General features: G+C 50.0%; 1 protein-coding gene across 8 annotated transcripts in view; it reads left to right on the top strand.

Annotated features, from left to right (window-relative positions):
• Positions 1-353: 353 nt before the first annotated feature.
• Positions 354-21,604, top strand: part of NCOR2 (nuclear receptor corepressor 2) — a 226,570-nt gene continuing 205,319 nt past the window's right edge. For all 8 annotated transcript variants that reach the window (XM_059863546.1, XM_059863545.1, XM_059863534.1 and 5 more), the window contains exon 1: positions 354-513. The gene's annotated coding sequence lies outside the window, so the exon portion shown is untranslated. The remainder of the gene's footprint in view (positions 514-21,604) is intronic.

Here is a 21,604-nt window from a genome sequence, read left to right as displayed (position 1 = left end):
AAAGCGCTGGCAGGGGTGCAGCCGATGGCAGCGGCGGTGACAGGGGCGCGGCGGGTGACAGGGGTGCAGCCGCTGTCGCGATCCGCGGCTCCGCCGGGTCCCGCCGGGCGCTCGGCGGCGCGGGCGCGCGCGGCCCCTTTAATGCGCGCGGGCGGCGCGGCCCCGCTCCGCCCCGCCCCGCCCGGCCGGCTGTGGGGCGGCCTTAGGGACCGACCGAGAGACCGAGCGAGCCACCGAGCGACCGAGCGACCTCCGCCTCCCGCCGCGCCGGGGCGGGCAGGGCTGGGCAGGGCTGGGCTGGGCGCTGCGGGGCCGGCGCTGCGGTGAGGGGCGGCCCGGCCCCACGGACGGACGGGCGGGCGGGCGGGCGGCGCGGCTCGCAGCCCCATGGCTCTGGATTTATAAACACGGCGCAGATGGCGGGGCCGCGTCCCCGCGCCCAGCGCTGCCCCGCCGGCCGCTGAAGCGGGAGCGGCGGCGGCGATGGGGGGCGGCAGCTGCCGGCGGGATTAGGTAAGTCGGGAGGGGGGAGCCCCGGGGGAGCCCCCGGTGCCGGGGTGAGCGCGGGCCGGGCTGGGGGGCCCGCTCCGCTCCGCTCCCCGCAGGTGGGGGAAAGGCGGCCGCGTTACGTAAAAATGAAAATGTGCCACGGGAGCTGCTCGCCGGGGAGAAACTTTCTCTTATTATTTTCTTTTTTTTCTGTTGGTTTTGCTGGTTTTGGCCTCAAGGGAACGCGCCGCCCGGGAGCGGCGGGGCTCGGGAGCGCCGGGGAGCCCCGCACTTGGCAGACTGGCGGGGACCCCCCTCTGCGGGGTGGGGGCACCCAAGGGCCTTTTTTTACCCCCCCATTCCTCTTTTTTCCTCCCTTTCGTTCAATCCCGCTGTGTTTTGCGGCTCTCGCCCCGCGTTGGGGGCCGGTGGGCTGGCGCTGGCCCACGGCCGGAGCAATGAATGGGCATCCGAGGGGCACCGGGAGCGGCCCGGCTCCCCCGGGGCTGCGGGGGGCACGGCCGGCTCCTGGCCAGCTGCGGGGCTGGCTCCTCGGGCCGTGTGGTGTTCGCCGTGTAAATATTTACGGGAGGTAACTGAGCCGGGTGTCTGCAGGCAACAAGTGCACGTTTCTCTGAACCCCAGCTGAGGTCCCTGGAGTGATCGCTTTTTTTTGGTTTTTTTTCTCTGTTGATTCTTATAATTTCCTGTTCCCTCTTCTCTCTCGGCCCTTCCTCCTGCTCCCTTGCCCTGACAATGCACAAAGAGCAGGCTGCAGTGGGTGCAGGCAGCTGCCTGCCATGTGGGCTGCTGCCAACACCACTGAAGCAGCAAAACCTGCAGGACTCGGGCTGGGGCTGCCCGGGGCCGTGTTGACCCAACAAAGCCATCCCTGCTTGCAGCGCTTTGAACCCTCTGGAAGCCCAGCACGCCTGCAGGCACTGCTGCCTGCGCCCGAGGCTGCGTCTGCTCCCTGAACTCTGTGTTTTGGGTCAGCTCAAGAATGTGCCGGAGAGGACAGTGCTGCTGGAGGTGATCCGTGCAGTGGATGTTTCCTAACCCCTCCGTTCACAGGCATTTATGGTTTGAACTCTTCTGGCGACCTCTCCCTCAGTATTCCTGTGAAGGAAAGGCTGGCACTCTGATGCCTGAAAACCGTCAGGGTTTTGCTGAATCTGGTGTTTTTAATCAGTTTGGTGGATGTGATTCGTTCCACTGGTATTCCTTGGTCCTGTGGGGTGAGAGTTCTTCCATTTAGTATAGGGGTTTTATCAGCAAGGTTGAGTTTAAGTTTGCCTTGTGCTTTACTGATAAACATTTGGTACTAGTACTGATTCATAAGGGGAGCCAGTGTGAGTTGGGACAACTGAGTGAACATTTCCCTCTCTTCTGGAAGCGATGACAAAATTTTTCAAGGGCTCTTGTGGAGCTGTGTATTCCTGGATGGTTTTAATCAAATAGTGCTTAATTCTGTGAGTTTCAGTGCTGATGTTGGGTGACTTTGGGATTTAGCTCAAACCTGCTTTGTGCCTGGGTGTGCCAGCTGCGTGCGGGACGTGTGCCTTGGGTGAGGAATTCAGAGAGCAAGGCTTGCAGAGTGTGTTGGGGTTGAGTCCCACGATGCCACGGGAGGGAAGTTTTGCCTGTGACAAATATTTTATAACTTTAGTTGAGTAAGTTTCACTGTGAGAGCGACTCTTGCAAAATGTGTTTAGTTTATTGAAAGCAAATGCACTCAAACCTTGGATTGTTGTTGCCAAAAGGGAAAAAGTAGAAGCTATTTTTGGTGTGAGAGAGGAGATGGGGCACGCACATGTCTGGGGCAGGAAAACACTGGTACTTTGTTCTCCTGGCTTCATGTGGGTGGTGGTTTCTGTTACTTAGCTGTGTGTTTCTGCCAAGTTGCAAAACATACCTGGTTCTGAAACCCTTGCGGAGGTCAGGGCTGGCTCTGGGGAGCTGGTCCTGGGCCCATGTGGGAACACCTCCCACATCAGCATCTCCAGCACTGCAGAAGCAGGTGGGTGCCTCTGCCTTCACACCTTGGAGCTCCAGGGAGGTGACTGGCATTTTTTTGCGACAGGATCTGCACTGAAACCATAAACTTGTTTCGTGCAAGCCACCAGCCAGCTGCTGCTTGGCAATACTTTTCACTTGCTAATGGCTGTGGTTGGATTGGAACCAAGCTGCCTCCAGTGGAGGTTGTACTAATCCCTGGAGCCATCCTGCACTAAATCCAAAGAGGGCTTGGTTCAGGCCGTGTTCACGTCTCGTAATTAGGAGATGCAGTGTGGTAAAGGCAGTTTTGTTGTGATTGGCAGCGATGGTGTGCATGCAGCTGTGCTGATAGCTGCACGTGTCGAGAGCTCCCCGTCTCATCTCCACGGCTGGAATTGGGTCATAGGAGATATCTTCATCTTTTGTGACATGGCTGTGAATTATTTGTCCCCCTTGATGGCTGCCAGTGTTCCTCCCAGTGCTGGTTCTGGTTTTCAGCAGTCCTTTTTGCAATCTGGTTGTCCTGGGAAAACCTGTTTGAAACCGACTATAATTTATGTGCCTGAGATACCATCATCGTCGTGGCCCTGCGGGGGGAGGAAAGTTACGATCTTGTCAGTTTCTAGATGAGTGGGTACAGAAGGAGGATTAACTTGGTAACTTTTCAGAGGTGGGTTTTGGGTGGCTGATTTGAGCCGTTGTGAAGGGCAGTGGGTTGGAGGGGAGGTTTGGGGTGCAGTGCTCCCCATCCCTAACCCAGTGTCTCATTCTGACCAGATCCCTTCACAAGTCAGAAAACTGAGGCTGGTGGGGTTATGTGAAGTTCAATGTGTCAGAGCAAGTCTGCTGGAGAGCTGGTGAAGAGTCTCTCTTTCTCCATGAGTGCTTTGCTTGTTCAGTGTGAGGGCTCGTTACTCCCAGGGGCAAAGTGCTGGTTCCCCCCTGGGTTTTGTGCCTGTGAGCAGTGGTCCCCGAATGCAGCCCATGGCCTTGGCTGCAGGGGGGCACAGGGATGGGAATCCAGGCCAGTGTGTTCTTTGAGCACTGTTATTTTTGTGCAGCTGCATTTTTAGGAGCCGTAGCTCGCTTTAGTCTTCGCTGAGAGTTTTCAGCGGAGAGCAGGGTCAGCTCTAATGGAGCTGGAAATGAGGTATAGCAGCACCCAGTCGCCTCTCTGATTAGTGACTGAGGCTTTTGCAGCTGCCTAAGGATTTGGGCATCGTGAGGTCATGGATTCTCATCGAGGCTGCTGTGGCACAGGCTCCTGCAAGGCTTTGAAGGGCCCTTGCTGTGTATCGACATAGGAAGCAGCAGAGAATTGCTATTTATGGCTGGGCTTGTGCTGGCACACAGGTGTTGAGGTCTCTGATTTGCCCTGTAATGTCAAGGGATAGATCTTTGCATTGCAGTAGAAAATGGAAATGTGTGTCATTTAATGAGCATGACTAGAGCAGAGCTGCTTTCCCAAAAAGAAGATTGAAGAGGGAGCTGGAGCTCCAGAACAGAGGGCATGAAAATGCATGTAAAAGCTTGATCAGAGTGAGGGATGGATCTGGCAGGAAGGGAAGGAGGACAGAAGAGCAGAAGGAAATGAGTGATTCGTCAGTTTTGGGAAGTGATCCCTGACCTGAGCATGAGGCAGCTGCGGGACTGTACTGGGAATTGAGAAATCTGGGCTGCACCCCCAGTCCTGCTGCCCACCCTACTTGTCACTTCCCTTCTTGAGGCCACCAGTTCTCTGTTCCTGCCAACCTGCCTTTGGCAGCTGGAGTCTCTCTGGGCTCTGGACTGTTCCTGCTAAAGGTGAGCAGGGTCCCCAGGAAGGGGGTGTTTCTGATGAGCAGGCAGTGCTCACATGCTAGCAGCCCCCTTTCACTGTGTGGAGCTGAGAAATGTGACCTGGCTGAGGGTGGGCAGGTGAGGAGGCACTGGTTGCTGATGATCTGAACCTGGCTTGGAGAGGCCCAGAGAGGAGCCCTGCCTGCAGGGGAGAGGTGCCTGGCACTGGAAGGAAAGCAGTAAAGATGGAGGTGGTTGTCCATGACTGTGATTGTGACCACAGTGCCAGAGCTGGAGGTGATCGAGGGGACAGGGAGAGCACAGCAGTGGTTATGTACCTGCTGGGTGCATGGAGGATGCTGATAATGGTTAGTGCTCTCTTTATAGCTGCGGAGCACTGAGCAAACATTAATGAATGTAAAGGATAGCAGCTCTGTCTAGTTACAGAGAAGGGAAGTTGCTCCAAATTAACTTTATGATCCGTGAAACTGAAGGTTATTTAAAAAAATAATAACGTAAATGGAAATGCTGAAGTTTTTCAGAGTCGCCGAGTACGCTGCTTGTTGTTTAATGCCTTCCATTTTTTCACTCCCAGTCTGTGTTTTTGGCTCAGGAACAAATTATAAGCAATATCAGCTTATGCTTGGATTTGAACCCGCATTGCTCTTAGTCAGCTGAAATGTTTCCCCTTATCGCTGCTCCCATAATGTTTATTTTAGACCGGATAGCATCATGGCTTTTCTGCTCGCTGTAGGGAAGAAGCCAGCCTTTGAAATAGCCCAGCACCTTGGAAAGAAATGATCTCAAAGCCAGTTTGGTTTCTGAATGAGGTACAGCTTAATTTTCCACCAAGAGGTTTATGCAAGGCTGTATCCCAGAACGTTTTGCGGCATTAAAAACCCGGGAGGTGGCAGATGGATGAATTGCTGACAGATTTAAAATCGTACGACAAACATGAAGCATTCAGACGTGAGGCCAAGGCAGCAGGAAGGTTGCAGGGAGGAAAAGAGGCAGAAAGGTCGAGTAAGTTATTCTGGGCAGAAGAAGATGTGCAAGCTAAGTGGGCTCAGCTGTGAGGGGAAGGGAAGGCCTTCAAGAGGAGGGATGTGTCCAAGAGTGTGTTCCCATCATAGCATAGGGAACCCTTTGTGTCCTGGGCTGATGGTTGAGAGGAGGATGAAGAGGAGGAAGAGAGCCAAGTTGAGCATTGGCAGCAGTGATGAGGCCGGGAGCGGGGTTGCCCTGGGAGGAGACAGTGTGGTGGGGTCCAAATAGTTTCCTCCTGTGGGAAGCGATGTGAGGGAGAGTGCCAGCATGCAGGGAGGCCAGGGATGGTGTGGGTATTGTCTCTGGAGGCTGCAGGCCTGGCTGTGGCTCTCTGGGTGGGTGGTGCGTGTGTCAGGGAGGGAGGCAGAGCCAGCAGGATTTCCTCTCTGCAGCGCTGGCTCCTGGGTTAATAACTAACCAGGCAGTCTAGGTTTATCCTTTCATTGTGGAAGAGAATTATTTACATAATACCACTCCACGTAATCTTTATTTAGCATTGTTTCCCTGGCGTAACACTGGACAGAGTGGCGGTGCCCAGAAATGCAGCTTTGGCCAGATGTGTGGGAAGTTAACTCTTCCAGTTGGGTGTGCTTCTCTCTGCCTGCTCAGGGAGCTGGCTGTAAACTGAATCAATACTTCAGTGCTGTGACCATCTATCATGTAGTTTTTGGGACTTCTTCGTCCTCTAAGCTCTGTTTTCTGTAGGCTCTGTCTGGTGCTCTGTGCTGGTACCTGAATGTTGCCTACCAGCTTCTTAAGCAACACAGTTTGGGTTTGTCCTGTGCATGTTAGGGCAGGAGAGTCGTTTGCAGTGTGCTCTTCCTTGTCTCCGTGTTGAAGAAGGCAGAAGGAAAGCAATGTGTCAGCCCGTGGGTGGAGGATGACAGGGTTTGGGAAGGTTCCTGGTGCAGATGGTCCCATCGTCTGTGTTCGGTCCCTGGGGACTTGCTGCCTCCCAGGTGGGCAGGTTTCATCCTCCTCAGGGAGTGTTTAATTGCAAAGTCTGGAGGCTTAGGTGGTTGTGTAAAGAGCTGGGGCCTGATTATTGCAACAGAGCACGATGGAGGACAGAGCCCTGCGCTTGGGTGCCAGTGGGATGTGGTGGGAGAATTGAATTGCTGAGTAGGATGACAGGCAAAGTCGAGCTTTCTGAAAATCTGCCTGTGCCTCCAGCCGTGCAGTGCTGGCTGGAGAGGGTGGAGGGTGTCTTTCTACACTGCGAGATGTGTGGGCTTCTAACAAGCTGTGGCAAACAATGGAAAGTTGGCTTTCTTCTGAAAATATTTTAAAACCTTATAAAATTACTCCAGCGGCTAAATTTTTATAAGACCAGATCTGAGCTGCATGGTACTTGAGCACTTCATAAATAGCTCAGTCTTTGGCCTCTGCAAACTTCTCCAACCCGTACCTGCAGTGCTGCAGAAGCCCTGGAGAGCACGTGGTTTATCAGTGGCAGCACCTGGCTCTTGCAGCAGAAGCGTTCTAAGTGTTTACTGCCGAGGCCGCGTGATCTCCTTGCTCTGATGTTGCAAGGAGCTGGTTTTGGGAGGCTGAGTGCCCAGTGATTTACACTGGATTACCTGATGGTGCATGCAGGGTCTGGGCTGGATGTTGGCTCATGGAGGCCTCTCTGTCAGCCTTGCCGAGGGCGATGTGGGTCCTGTGGTGGTTTCTGCTGCTGATGTGGACGGTACTTGCTCAAGCCTGAGACTTGCTGGAACAAAAGTAGCTTGTGAACACCCTCTTTGAACCAATTACACCTGGCAGGGTGAGTTTGCATTGGATCAGTGCTGAGACTGTGGCATTCCTGATCCACTGCTTGAAGCCCTCAAGCTTTGTCTACTGCCTGCTCAAGCCCATGCTGTTACTATCATGTGATTTGTGACATGGTGTGGTGTGTAAATCTTGGGTGTCTATCAGAGCAGTGGTGTTTGGCACCAGAACTTTGTGCTCAGGAAGTTTCTCCAGTGGTTTGGAAGGGGTGTTTTTATGGCATCTGAATCTTAAATAACTATGTCCCCTCTTTGGTGTAAGAATTTCTTGTGTTTAGCAGCTTCCTTGATCAAGTCCTTGCTTTTCTGTGGGTACCACATCATATAATTCCATTATTCCATTAACTTTTCAAGTTCCATCTTGAAAGCAGTTACAGCCTACTTTTTTTCCCCCTTTGCTGCAGAGTTTCAAGCTCATGCCAGAGTGTCAGCTTCATTTCTAGGTCACCGGTCTGCCCTTTCATTTCCCCCTCACGCTCAAGTTGGCCGGCTTGTTTTGATTTGGTAATATGTGAGGTGGTGTCCACAGACAAAACCAGGCAGGCCAGTGAAATTCATGTTTCCCTGCAGCCTTGTTCCTGTTGTGTGTGTGAATAATAATTTCCAAATGCTAGACCAGAGGTGATTAAAAACTGTCAAAGAAATAAAATGCAGCAAAGTCTGCATTACAGGAATCTTTGTGTTCAGTGTTTTGGGAAAACTCTCTGAACTGGCAGTGGAAAAAGCCTTCAGAATTCTTACTGAAGGCTTTCTAGTCTTACATGTCTCTTATTCAGGAGGTGCTGCTGAGGCAGCCTGAGCATATCCAGGCTCTGCAGGAGGTTGGTTGCTGCTGTCTGGGGGGGACCTGGAGTCGGTAGCTCTCCCTTTGTACCCTTGCTCTGCGGAGTTTGTTGGGATCCAGAGCTACAGTTGAGATATTTTTGCATGCTGTGGGCACAGGCACCTGGGCAGCCAGCTCAGCTGCAGCCTTGTGGCTGGAGCTGCTGAGCGTGACTGGCAAAGGGCGGAGGGGTAAAATGCTTCTCTGCAGCCTGAGTGGATGCTTGAATGGAAATGAAGAGCTGAAAACCTTTCTGAGGAGCGACACACGGTGTCTGTTGCTTGCTCTGAGTGAGTAGAGTTCTTTTTTTTTAACTGAGCTGCAAGGCAATGGGTATTGAGAGGTTTTTATGCAACTTCGGTGTTGGGACGTGAAGCAGTTGTCATGTCATCAGTTAAGATGTGTTGAGCATCCTTATTTTTGGAGCAAATGATCCTGCTGGCAGCATGTATAGGAGGTGTCAGCCAGCCCTTTTTTTCTTCTTCCTCTCTATTTTTTTTTTTTTTTGCCTCATTTGTAGGTTTTAGTTTTGGCTTTACTTTGATATCTTGACAGGGTTGCTACTTAAAAATTGTTGGGGTGGGTTTTTTTTTTTTTTTTTTTGGGTTGGGTTTTTTTTTTTGGCTTTTGATGTCTACGTGTCTTGAGATGCACATAAAGAGCTGCTGTGGTTTTGGTCCCGAACCCAGCCAGCTGCCAGCAGCGTTCCTGAGGGCTGTGTGGTGTTGGAGTGAGAAACACTGCAGGGTTTTGGGTTTTCTCCAGCATTATGAAACAGAAGTAAAGAGAGAAGTCAGCATGTACCTTAAGGGTTGTGTTTTTATTTTAACTCTCTCACTGTGCAGAGCTGAGGTTTGCATCTTCTCCACCGAGACTGGTGCTGGTGAAATCTACGGCACTTCTGAGAATGTCCTTAAACTCTGCCAGCAGCAGAGAAGGCTGAGAAATGGGGGATTTGCTTTGCCCTGAGGTGGAGGAGTCGTGCTGCAGAGGCAGACACAAGCACCCTGGTTGCTCCTGTTTCCCCTGCCAAAGGCGGAGCGAGTTTTGGTCTGGCTCAATGAGGCAAGAGCTTTAAGCTCCATCTGTGTCTTATTTTTTTCTGCATTTTGCTCGGTTGTGCTTTTTAAACGTCTGTGGATTTCTCCTCAGCAGGAGGTTTCAGTCCCCACACAATGTATTATTGTGTTTGCCTCGCTCCAGTTCCTTGTTTCATGCGGAAACACCTTGAACCTTTGGCTGAGTTGGAAGATGGGTGCAGAGTCAGGCCCCTGGCTGCTCCAGGAACAGCGTGTCCATGCACGACTGCTCAGCCTGGGCTTACCCGGGTGCTGCTGCAGGCACTGAATGTGTTTGGCTAACACAGACACTCCCCTGCCTTCTGATCAGCCTGCCTGCACATCCTGATTTGTGTTTTAGAGGCTGATCCCTAGGGTAAGAGCACCATACCCAGAAATAAGTGAGTGTTCACACTTGCCTTTACAAACTTCTCGAGTATTTTGCCAATTAATTCTTAGGTAACAATTAATTACTTAGGTAACTTAGGAATTAATTCTTAGGTAAAATATCTATTGTAAAGGACACAGCCAGGAATGCTGCTATCCCTGCTATTCTTCACTCATTCCAGTTTATGCAAAACTTGGAAAAGGTGCCAGTGCTGTCTTGGCCATTTGCAGTCTGCTTTATGAAGCTTCTTAACCAGCAGGAAAAAAAGTGTAAATAAATAATAAATACAGCAGCTTCGCCTTGCAGCCTTGCCAAGTCATTTTGGTGTGTGTTGAGGGGGCAGAACAATTAGAGAAGAGAATGGTCTTCTCCGTGTTCTGTGCTCCTGTCACATGGCCACTCCCAGTTTTTGGTAAGTGTAACAGAGAAATCTGTGTGACCAACTATTTATGGCCTGTTCAGAGATGGGGGGAAGCTGACAGCTGAACATTAACCTCCTGAGAAAGGTGGGGCTGATTGTAACTCTTGGTGGGGTTGGGGCTGTCAGACAGGGCTGATTCCTGCTCCCCTTTTTCACAGCATCTAGCTCACTTTGTTCAAGCTGTATTTCTGAAATTGGGGCACTTTGGCTGTAGTGCTGGTTGGAGGAGTTTGCCATCTCTCTGCCTCTCAGCATGTTCCTATCACAGTGCTTCTCTCTCCTGTTATTTTTGACCTGAGTAGCTGAATGAATGTCTTCACCAAGCAGTCATGGTTTTGTTTAAGTCAGTTCCAAGTGTGGGTGCTGCAAGGACGGATGTGGAGCCAGGGGACACAGGGCCTGAAATCAGGCAAGAGTGGCTGTACTTTACACAACCTGGTTGTGCTTCAAGCCTTTCTTTGCAGGAGTAAATTCCACAGGGCTGAAATTCCCTTCTAAGAGGGGAGATGTTCCCCCAGACTTGTGCACAGACCTCTTTGCAGTCATGCCATGTGTCTCTCTCAACGTGGGACACACCAGTCAGTTTTGCAGCAGGTAACAGAGACCCTCAGGTAGGTTCTGTTGGTGTTCCAGCAGCAGTTTCAGCCTGGGGTCAAGCTCAGGCACTGCTGTAGCAGCTCAGTCATTTCTGCCATGGTCTGTGGCGTTTGCTCCTTTTCTGTGAGCTGGAAATGAAGTGCTTGGTTGGGAGTGGTGACTGAGAATGTTCCCCTGCGGCAGGCTTGGGTTTTTCACATTGTTGCTGCTTTGTGCTGGCTGCAGCACCTTTTTCCCTGGAGTTTTGCTTGTGCACCCAGGAGATTGAAGTGCTCTGTGCTTTTGTGCCGTGCCCTGCATGCCCAGGGCCAACTGATGGAGAGCAAAGTTGGGCAGGAGCCATCCTCTGTGCCGTGTGACAGCTTCAGTCCTGGCTCAGCGAGGCACCTGAGGAACAGAGAGTGAGAGCAGAGTCCTTTTCTCAAGGGAGCTTAAACCTGCTCTGCCACAGGCGCCTTGCTGAATTACAAATTGCTTTTTCTCTCCCACTCTTTTCTAAATCTGCTGCTGTTCCTGAAGTTGCAGTAGATTTTACTCATGGGTGCTAGTGCTTGGGTGAGTGTTTGCTGCCGAGTAGAGTTGTAAGCAACTGACGTGATGTTGATCGTAATGTAACTAATGACACTTAAAATGTTTGTTTGTTTGTTTGTAATATGCTGTGGTCTCTTTCCAGGCTCTGAAATTGACAGACAAGCTTCAGCTGTATTTGGCATAGTGTCTGCAGAGATGGACAGCTTTCTGTCACTTCTTTGACAGACAGGCATTGAATTTTTAAGAGAAAACCGAGCAGCTTTTTGATTTTTCTCCCCACTGAAAACCAGCCAGCCAGAAGCCAGGTGGAGGGTAGCTCTCGCATGCATTCTGTTTATTTTTATGTGCAAATGCATCTTCTTGATGTGTCATTAACCTGGTTGAGCTCGGGTGCTATTTTTAGCAGCCTTGTGGACAGGGAGCAGTTCCAGTAAAGGGTTTGTGAGCAGCCCAGCCCGGCCCAGGGGCTGGCCCAGAGCCCAGGGTGGCAAGTTCCTTCCTCCCTGCCTGCCCAGGGGGCCTGGAGGGGCTGGTGAGCTCCCCTGTCCCCAGTCCCACACAAGGAAATCTGTGTAAAGCATTACTCTTCAGTTCCTGTGGCCATGGTAACCGACTTGGATACATCAAACTTGACTAATTAACCTAATGGAGAGTCGTTTCCAGGCTCAGCCTCTCCCTTCGGATTTCAGAGCTGAACTTGTGTTGTCTGATCTGCCAGCACAGACTTTCTCAGAGTGGTTTCTTTCACAGGTTTCTTTCACAGCTTAATTTGAACTGGGGAGGATGGCTCAAATCGTTCTGATATCTTTGGTGCATCTCTTGCTCTGCATTCCTCTCTCTGGGTAATCTCTTGGATTCCCATGGAAGGAAGGTCCCAAACTCAGATGGCAAAAACTTATTCTGATTTTTTTGCTTGCACTGGGTGAGGTGAAAGTGCATTCTTTTCTGCATCTCTGCTGTTTCTGTACTGCAGGATCTTTGCCACCCTGACTTTCTGTTTAAAAATCTGTGAAATCCTCAGGCTTGAAACAGACCAGCACATCCTGGAGATGTCTGTGCACATCTTCAGGTCCCCTCATCTTAATGTACTAGTTAAAGGCATTGCTGCTTTGCACTGTTTCTCCTGGGTTTAATTATTATTTCAGTGATTGGAGCTGCAGACTGCAGCAGGGACTTAAGAGTTCAGCCTCAATTAAAAACCACCCTGTGCCAGGCAGATAGCAGCAGGCAGCTCTGCTATTCTCAAGTGTCTCCAGCAGTCCACCGAAACACCATGTGATTGGCTCAGTTGAGAAATCTGAGTAGGCAGAAAGCAGTTTCTGGGATAAACCTTGTGAGTGCTTCTCAAAATAGCCCGAAAGCAAGGTTTTGCTTTCCACAGCCCCTCTTGGTCCTTGAGGCTGGTCAGAATTTTTCATGGATTACTAAATATTGTGAAGGGCTGATCTTCAAAAACCATAAAATCCTTTTTCTTTTTCTTCTCCTCCTTGATGCTGCCTCTGGTATGTTTAAACTTACAGGATTTGCATTTTCATGTCTTTTTTAGCCTTAATTGTAAGTACTGGGACCTTCCTTACTTGCAGTTCCAGCTTTTTAGATTTTTCAGCAAAGCTGATGACCTCGTGTTTGACCCTTGGAAACCTCTTGGGCAGCCCAGCAAACAAATGTGGTGTGAGAAGAGCACATGATAGTAGCCTGAGCTATTACACTGGTCAGTCATTGACCAGGACTCTTGTTTTTTTTCCTTTGAAGATTTGCTTAATCATTGGCATTGCAGCCCCTGCTGTGCAGGGCACCTGGAGGGGTTTGCTGGCTGCTCCCTGTGATGTCTGAGGTGGCAGGGGGGCTTTAGAGAGTCCAGCACTGTAATCAGGTTTTACTGGGGAAGAGATTGTCATTGATAGCCCTGGGATTTGGCATCTATATAAATACACCAGCCAAGCTCTGTTGAAGTGTGCAGGTTCATGTCAGTTCATTTGTCTGGGAATGGGGCTGGGAGCATCTCACCACCGTGGTCCTGGTGTGTGATTTCTGTTCCCAGTATAACCCACAACCTGCTGGGGGCAAATCCCTGTAAATGCTGCTGCAGCTGGAAGGGACTGCTTCAGACATGGCTGATTTTAGGACCAGCTGAGAGATGGGGATAAAAACTGCTAGGCTAAAAGTGATGAGGACAAGTGTCCATGGGTGCTGCATGAATGACTAAAAGCTTGTGAAGCAGCTCTGAGATCTCAGAGCTGGGAGTTGTTTTTCCACCCTTGTTTACTGTGGTACCTCTGGGTGACTCGGAGCGTTCAGCAGATGCTGCTAAAACTGAATTCTACGGCTGAATTCACACTGGAGAAATGAGAATTGCTTCTTTTTGTTGGGGGAAAAAATAAATCTGCTTTTATCACATCCTTGTTATCCTTACAGCTTGTGGCTTGGAAAATGAGAGAAAATTGATAGTGAGGTCTGAGTGGCATGTGGAGAGAGGTAAGATCCTGGCTTTCTGTGGGCCTCATTCATGAACTTTTTTGTCCTTCATGCCTTTGCTGATGTGTCAGTGGAACTGAATTTTGTTGGCAAGAATGTGGTTTGAGTGGGTATCTTAGATTAACTCTCAATTGCCTGCCTAAGGGTGATTTTGAGCGAGGTTTCCAGCGGCATCCCTGCTCTTGCTGTGTGTTTGGCTCTTGCTCCCAGACTGGCTGTCTGCACCAGGGGCTCTCTGCAGAGAGCAGCCTGTGTTCTGTGCCCACGTACTGTGCAGAAGCCATGAAAAATGTTCTTCAGATGACAGTGATTTGGGGTAGCTCTAGAAAATAATTTTCTGCTGGTGGATAGTACCAAACTATTTCCTTTCACCCCCTCCCTCCCTTGCCCAAAACAAAAGAAGAGATGAAAGGATTCATTAGGAATTATTCACTCAGCCCTGCCGCCTGTCTGAGATCTGGCTGTCTGCGTTCATCCCCCAGCTCAGGGAGGGTCAGAGGGCATCTCCCTGGGGAGGATTTGCTGTTGACTGAATTGCACTCTGTCATTATCCTGCAGGATAACGAATGCAGTGGCCTCATTGGCACTGGCTTCAGAAAAAGCACGGTCATCTGCATGTGGCCTTGAGGCGGGAGGCAAAAACCTACGGGGAGCAGGGTGGAAAACCTCATCTTGTGGGAAAGACTAGGACAGACCCAGGCATTTTGGCACAGTGGTTTACTTGCTGTGTGATGCTGAGCAGGTCTGTAGCTGCTCTGGACCTCTGTGTTATCTTCTTGGAGGTGGGGGGATGCAGCAAGTGGGTTTAAAGGACAAAATTCCATCTGGTGAGGTGAAATTAGTTAAAGCTGCTCCTGTTTTCTTCAGTAGAAAATGTGGCATTCTTGTGACACAGTTTGAGATATTTTAATGAGATTTAAACCATTTTTTCCCCTCTTTGTTTTGTTTTCAAATAGGTTTCCTGAAAGAAAAACATACAAATCCCCCTGAGCTAATTGGTGTGTGATTTGAATTCAGCTGCTACCTTGGAAGAGCTTTTCCAGCAGCTGATCTGAAAACAGCCTTTCCCACAATATTGTGGGTTGTCAGTCAATGCTGAAGGATCTTGAAGTTGCTGGTGGGAAGGAGAGAGATGTGTTTTCTTTGATATGCTGCATCTTTTAGTTTGAGTGTCATAAAATACTGAGAGATGTGTGAAAGACCCTAATGGAGAGGAGCTAGCAGAGGAATAAAAGTCATGGTAGCTGGAAGTGTGTAAGAAACAGTTGTGGGTGCTGGAGCCCGTTGGGCTGGCTGAGGAAGTAGATAGACCTGAAGAAAATTTGCATTTTAAGCACCAGTTTTCAGATGTTACCCACTGCCTGGTGCCTTGATCTTCTGGTAGCCACTGGCTTAGAAGGGCTTAATGCTGTGCCCTTGCAGCATGTGGTTGCACATTGAAGCACGCTGGGGGTGGCCAGATGCAGCCCTGTGAAGTAAAGTATTAAAGCTTCAAATGTTGGCCTTCGTTGCCTTCAGGCTAAGTCAGTTCCCTGGAAGATGCTGTGATGAAATTGCTGGCCCAGGTAATTTGTGTCCTGATGATGAGCAGCAGAGAGGAGGGCAAGAGTTTGTGTGCCTGCTTATTGCTGTCATCTGTCTTGCAATCAGATATTTATGAAATGGCCTTTTGTGTTGTGGTGCGGGGTGTGTGAGTGCATATTTAAGTGCTTAGTAAATATAGTCAGTTGCTAGATTGGATCAAATCATCCTCTTAACAAATACAGACAGTGATGTTTTGCATCTGGGTGTTTTGACAGTAAAGTGCAGGAGGAGGTGGTCTTAGTGAGTTTTAATGTCTTGTACCCAAAGCAGGGCAATAATTGCTTAAAATCACTGTAATTCTGCTGCCAGCATTACAGGATATAAAATTATCCTGTGCTGCAATAAATAAAAAAAATTACTGCTGCCTGGAAAAGTCTTGTTGCTCTAATCCAGGACAAAGTGTGTTTGACTGGTTGTGAGTCAGTTTAATTTCTTCTGGGGTCTGACCCTCTGGATTCCTATTGCTGACAGAAATCCTCCTTGGAAGGCAGTCATCCCCAGGCTGGTGCTCAGCTGAGCGATGCATGACCAAGTAGTAGCTTGTAGCATTTATGAACTAGGGCAGAAGTAGATCCCTTATTCAGACAGAGCTGTGTAAGCCTCCAGTGCTCTATGCTAGGCCCCAAATTTGCCTACATTATAAATAAGTCTGTGGCTGTGTGCTTGTGTGTTTCTTTTTTTAAGCTGAAGGCAACCCCTTAAGCTCTTTTCTGCAGGTCTGTTCAAGCTGGGGCATGGGGAATTCCTAAGAGGATTATCATGGTTTACTTGATACAGAACTTGAACTTGAGCAATGGCTTATCTTATCAGTGATAAAAGACATGGAAATGAAGTTTACGTAACCAGAGAGGCCTTGAACTGTGGCTTTTTTTTTTTCCTGGAAACTGGAATGACAGATCTCCTGAGTTCTCTGCTCACAACTGCAGTGTTTGTTATCTGGTGTGTACTGTCTGCTTACCACTGGCATTTATTTCCAGTGCTGTGTTTGGAGCTGTCCTGTGAAAAAAAGAAAAGGGGTTGAAGCAGAGGCTCAGCAAGAGGAGTCGTGGACATTTTCTGCTTTTGCAGGGAAGCTTGGTGTCCTTGCTGGAGAGATTGACCCCTTGTGGCTTGGTTGCAAGCCCCTGTGCTCCACTGAGCTCAGCAGGTGATTTGAAGAACAGCAGAGAGCAGATCCACTTCACCAGTGGGCTGTGAGCACGGGGCTGGAAAGGCACCAAAGCTGTGAGTAAATGTTACCCTGAGAACAGAAAACGCCTGGGAATAGATGGAGATGCCCTGTCTGCTCCCAGTGGAAAAAGTAAATGAGTGGGGAGGGCCAGGATAATCTCCTGGGTGGCAGCTAGAAAATGAATGCAGACAAATGAGCACTGCTGTGCTCTGGATGTGCTGACCGACCACGCTGGCACAGGGTGGATGCAGTGCCCAGCCCTCTGCAGGGGTGGGGGAGCTGCTGCAGCACCCCAGCAGCTGCTGGAGGAGGAGAGTGGCCTGAGCATCACAGCTCTGATCCTGCTGGATGTGCCTGCAGGGGCTGGGATGGGCTGAGCAGCTGTGTGCCCAGCAGGGCACAGCCTGGGCCACCTGCTCACCTGCCCCTCAGCCTCTGCCCCCTCCCCTCTGCAGGGGGAGATACTCAGTGCTCAGCAAGCAGCTCTGTGACCAGGCATTAGCAAGAAGAGAGGAGCCTTTCCACCCTGCCAGGTTACAGTGGGTTTGCCTGCCCTGGTGTCCTACACCTGCTTTGTCTTTGCTGCGTGGGAGGAATTTTATTTTTTGAGCTCTCGCTGTCACAGATTGTGACAATGCCACAGAGGCCGTGCTTCCCACAGAAGGACTCAGCAGACAGTCGAAGGCTGGCAAGCTGACAGCACTTATTAGAGGTAACCTTCAGGAAATGCCACACACAGCCCTCGCTGAGCTTTCTGGCTCCAGGCACATACAGTATTTACACCAGGCTTCTTGAGTTTCCCTGAAGGCTCTCAGCCTGCAGCTGCCTTTCTGTGCTCTGCCACCTGCCCTGTGTCCTCATGCTCCAGAGCCTGGGGTGGGTTCTGCCTGCTGGGCTCCTCTGGCAGCAGCCCACCATGCTGGGGGGGCTGGTGACACCAGCTCTTCCTCTGCCCTTTGGCCTCCTAAAAGGTGCTTGTCATAATCCAGTTCTGGAGCCTGGGGTAAGGCCAGCACCAAGTTTTCACACTGGTGTGTGCAGGGAATGAGCTGTTAAGAAGTGCAGCCCTTGCACAGCAGCCCTTTGTTAAAATGCAAGGGAATTACATGGGATCAGCTCTTTTGACTGAGCAGGTGACTGGCTTGAGTGGCTCTGTGTGGAGTTAAAAGCCAAACCTTAAACATCAAGGTTTGAAAATTTTTTCTCAGGTTGTCTTGATGGTGTTTTTTTATCCTACATGGGGTGGGAGGAAGGAAATGTGATACTATCTGGTTCTAGTAAATGACAGTGCTGAGCAGCACCTGAGTACTTTGTGGTGCCAGAGCCTGGACTGGGTAGGTGTGGGAAGGCAGTGTTGTGCACCCCATTGGGACATTGGCCCCAAAAGCAGTTCAGGTATTTTCTCTGCTTCCTGGCTGAGAGGTTGGGGAAGGTATATCTGAAGGGTGGGCTTTCAGGATGTGCTCAAACCTTGCTCTGCTGCCCCCAGAGTTGGTGGCTCATGTATCTCCCACACACCAAGAAGTGATGTTTTTCCAGCAGCAGGTGGCTGGAGTTTGATCCACCCACTCTCATCCTGCTGCTTGTAGTGTGCACGAGGTGCTTGGTGCTCTGCTCCCTTCAGTGAAGGGTCAGCTGTGATCCTTCACGAGTGGATGTGCTGTATGAGAAGCAGAAGCCTGCTGTCCTGCTGGGTGTGTTAGCCTGTTGGGGGAGATGGGAACTCCCTGGTGGAGATGTCCTCTGGGATACACCAAAGCCTGTTTTGGCACATGCACTTAGAGGAATGTAAGTCTTTCCTCCCTGCTACCTTGTGAGAGCTGTCAGAGGGGAACCCATGGAGTGGCATGAAAATCCCACTTTATTATTGTTAATTTCCCATAATACTCAGGCTTGGAGTGCCTGGTTGCTTGGCTTTGCTCAGTGGGGAAGAGCAGGACAGACTGCCTCAAGCTGAGGTCCCTTGGCTGTGTCAGCTCTGAATCCTCTGCTCCTCTGGTGTGGATTTAATTTCCACGGTGCTGCAAATGCTTCCCCAGTGCCCAGCTATCAATTGAAAAGCAGTGGGGGGGTCTGCAGGGGGGTGCTGATGGTGGGGAATGACTTGTGGTCTCCATGGCAACCCAGAGACGATAAATGGATCAATGTGCTGTTCTGCACCATCTGAAACTCAAGCGGCTCTGGCTAAATCTGGGGGCTGCCTTTGCCTGCCAGATCCTGCTGTGGGGTCATTAGTGTGAGCCAGCTCAGCACCACAGCCTTCCCATCAGCCTGCCTCCAGAATCTGGCTGGGTTTGCCGCAGAGCAGGGGGGGTTTGGGCTGGAAACCCACACTTGGCTCACCCTTGGCACATTGGGGATTTGGGTGTTTAGAGCTGCACCACTGCCTTGGGCTTAGGTGCTGTTATGGGCAACTGGCCAGGCATCCCAGTCCCTGGGTTTGGAAGGGGTAAAGACAAATGGCTGGCTTCCCTTCCAGCACTTTTTAAAACCTCCAGCTCTTTCTGCACAAGCACAGGGAGATTTATGGGTTTTTTTCTGTGAGTTAAAGGCTCAGAATCCTGCATTCAGTTTGTGTTGGGGTGGTGGGTAAGGACAGTTGCCTTTGTTCTCACTTCTGCTTCTGGTGGTGTGGATAAACAGAAAATCTGTCTTCTGAGCTGCTGCTCCAGTGTTCCCAATGACCACATTTACCTACAAAAGAATAGACTGATCTTCCCCCACTAGATTTCATAAAAACTTTCCTTGTTCTGAAGTTTCCAATCCACTGCTTTTTAAACAAGAGTCCTTCCAGTGCTGAGGTCTTTTACATGCTCTGGTTGAACCTGACTTAGGTTCACCCAGAGACTCCCCAGTTCTCAGCCAGGACCAGGGACTGGTGTGACTGGAGCCAGTGGAAGGCAGGGGCTGTGTGCTGCTGGCTGGCTCAGCAGTGCTGTTTCAGCCTGTGCTTTTCTGGCTGTGTGAAGGGATAATCCCAGGTGTCTCCAGTGCTTTGAGTGCTGCAAATCTAAGGGACTGCTTTGTTTTGGTGTCAGAGGTTGGCTGTGGTAATGAGGATCTGTGCAGATGAGCTCGGGATCTGAGGCACTGCCTGGCCTTGGCTGCTCTCACATCTGGGGGCATCAATGCTTCTCCCTGCAAAGCAGCAGGAAAACTGTTGCCTTCTATTTTGCAAAGGGGCCTGGAGAGATGAGTTGCCAGAGGCTGCACCTGAGGCTTGTGATGAAGCTGGGAGTACCTCACAGAGCTCTTGAGCTTGAGTTTTCTGCCCAGACTTAAATGTGAGATAAATACTAGTGTCTGTAGTGCTCTTCATGCCTTGATTTCCAAGTGCCTTTTGGGGTGATTGGAGGGACTTTGATTCCTTGACCAAGTCTGTTTGGGCAGGGTTATGGGTGCATTTCACTACTAATTGTAATTTTGTTAATGCAGACAGGGAGACCTGCTGTCTGCAGTGGGGTGGAAAATCCTCAAAGTAGGTTCTGAAACCACTTTCTGTTGTGGTTCTGTCTGTCCAGCTCTGCCTGTAGCCCTTGGCATGTCCCACAAGCTGCTAGCAGGGCAGTTGCCTGCCACACATCCAGAGGCCCTTTTGGAGATCACTGTTGCTGTTTCTAAAGGCTCAGTTGTGGGATAGTCTGGCCAAATGATCTGAGCTTGTAATTCTGTGCAGTGCAGCGCTGAAATGTCCAAGAAATCTGCCATCTCTGTTGCCTTGTGAATAATTTATGGATCTCTTGACTCCAAGCTCATAAAAATCGATAACTCTTCGTGGATATTTTTTTTCCCCAGCAGCAGCTTGGTTAAATTCTCCCATTCTTTTGAGTTGCTGATATTGAAAGGCTGTGGCTTGTTCGCTTACCCTGAGCCATGTTTTCTTTTTCACAGCAAAATTGATCCAGGCTTTTCCACAGAGCTGTCTGTGCCTGTTCTTCACCAGGGTGTTTGGCTCAGGTTACTGAAGGAGACAACCTCCCTGCACCTTTTCATGGGCTGTTGCAAATGTTTGGGCTGTTAAAGCTTCTGCTCTGGGGCAAAGCTGCAGAGCTTGGAGAGGTCAAAGTGCTTCTTGAGTGTTGTGCACTGGCTAAGAAGAGGTTTCAGCAGCTGCTGGGAGCAACTGGCAGCACCAGGCCAGTAGAACTTGCAGCCCCCTTAGCCCAGTAAGTCAGATATGGATATGTTAATTTATTCCTCTAATTTCTAGGCCTGTCTCTGAACACTGAAGCACTCTGATGATCTTTGCTCCCTGTCAGGCTTGGAAACGAAGCCTGAAGTGTACCAGTAACAGCTGTGCCCTCTGTGTTGGGTTATTATCCTTTCAGAATTTAATAACGTGACACCCCTTTTTACTGGATAGCTTGTCCTTCCCTCTAGGAACAGATCGATAACAGACTTGTATCTGCTATTTGGATGTAATTGCTAGTGTCAGCTGATGTCTGCTGCTGTTTCTCCAAACAGCCCTTGGAAGCTCAGTAGGCTGTGGGGAGTGAGGATTTATTTTCCAGACTGGTGTTGCACCACATCCAAGAAACCTGAAATAAAGAGGTGGTTTTGCAGAGAAGTTTCCCTGCTCCCTTTTCTTCCTGCTTGTATTTGGTGATATGTGGGCTGTGAGCTGAGGAGGGGGAGAGGAGAAATGGAGCCCCCAAAGGCAGTGCTGGGTAACTCTGTCTGAGCCACAGTGCTGTGTTTGGAGGACTCCAAGGAAATTAAAGCTGACTGCTTAGCAATGCTCTCAGTCTGCAGAGCATACAGATTTCATAGGCTGGCTGTAGATGGTGGAGGATTGGTTTGGCTTTGAGGGGGGAGAAGGCAAGAGGGTTCTCCATTGCAAACAATTTATTCTTGCTGAGTCTTTAGGGTAATTGAAGAGGGTAATTGCTGTACTTTCATGCATCTAATCCATGGGTTGCCTGGGGAAGAAGGAGGAAATTATTCAAGTATAGGAAATAGGGGAGGTTTACTCCAAGGCCACCCACCCCCTGCCTGGTCCTCCCTCTTCCTAGTTCCAGTTTTCTCCCTGGTTGCTGGGAGCTTTTGCTGGGGTAATTGATGGCACTCTTAGCTGCTGGGAAAGGGAGAGGGTGAGTTGTGGGTAATCTGAGGACTATTTTTCAAGGGAGCAGTACTTTTTTTAATGAGTGGGCTTGAGGTGAAGATTATGTGCGTGGAAATATAGCACGCAGAAAATAGAGGACTGTAGTAACGATAAAAAAAGTCTGCAGTATCTAGAACTAAAAAAAAGACTTTATAAATACTTCCTAGCCATGGGGTTGGCCTGTGTAATCCTACAAGGAAAGAGAAGCTGAGTGATTGATGGTTGGCTCCATCCTGCTTTATCCCTAGATACAGAGTACTGTATTAAATATGGTTGCCTCTTGGTATGAACACGTAACAAGAGGCATAATATTAAATTACAGCCTGTGTAGCTGTCTGGGGGAGGTCCATGGGATGGCATTCCTGCC

The sequence above is a fragment of the Haemorhous mexicanus genome, chromosome 19 (assembly GCF_027477595.1).
Source record: "Haemorhous mexicanus isolate bHaeMex1 chromosome 19, bHaeMex1.pri, whole genome shotgun sequence".
Classification (NCBI taxonomy): domain Eukaryota; kingdom Metazoa; phylum Chordata; class Aves; order Passeriformes; family Fringillidae; genus Haemorhous; species Haemorhous mexicanus.
Note: the sequence above shows the minus strand (reverse complement) of the source record. Positions and strands in the feature narration are given on the sequence as shown.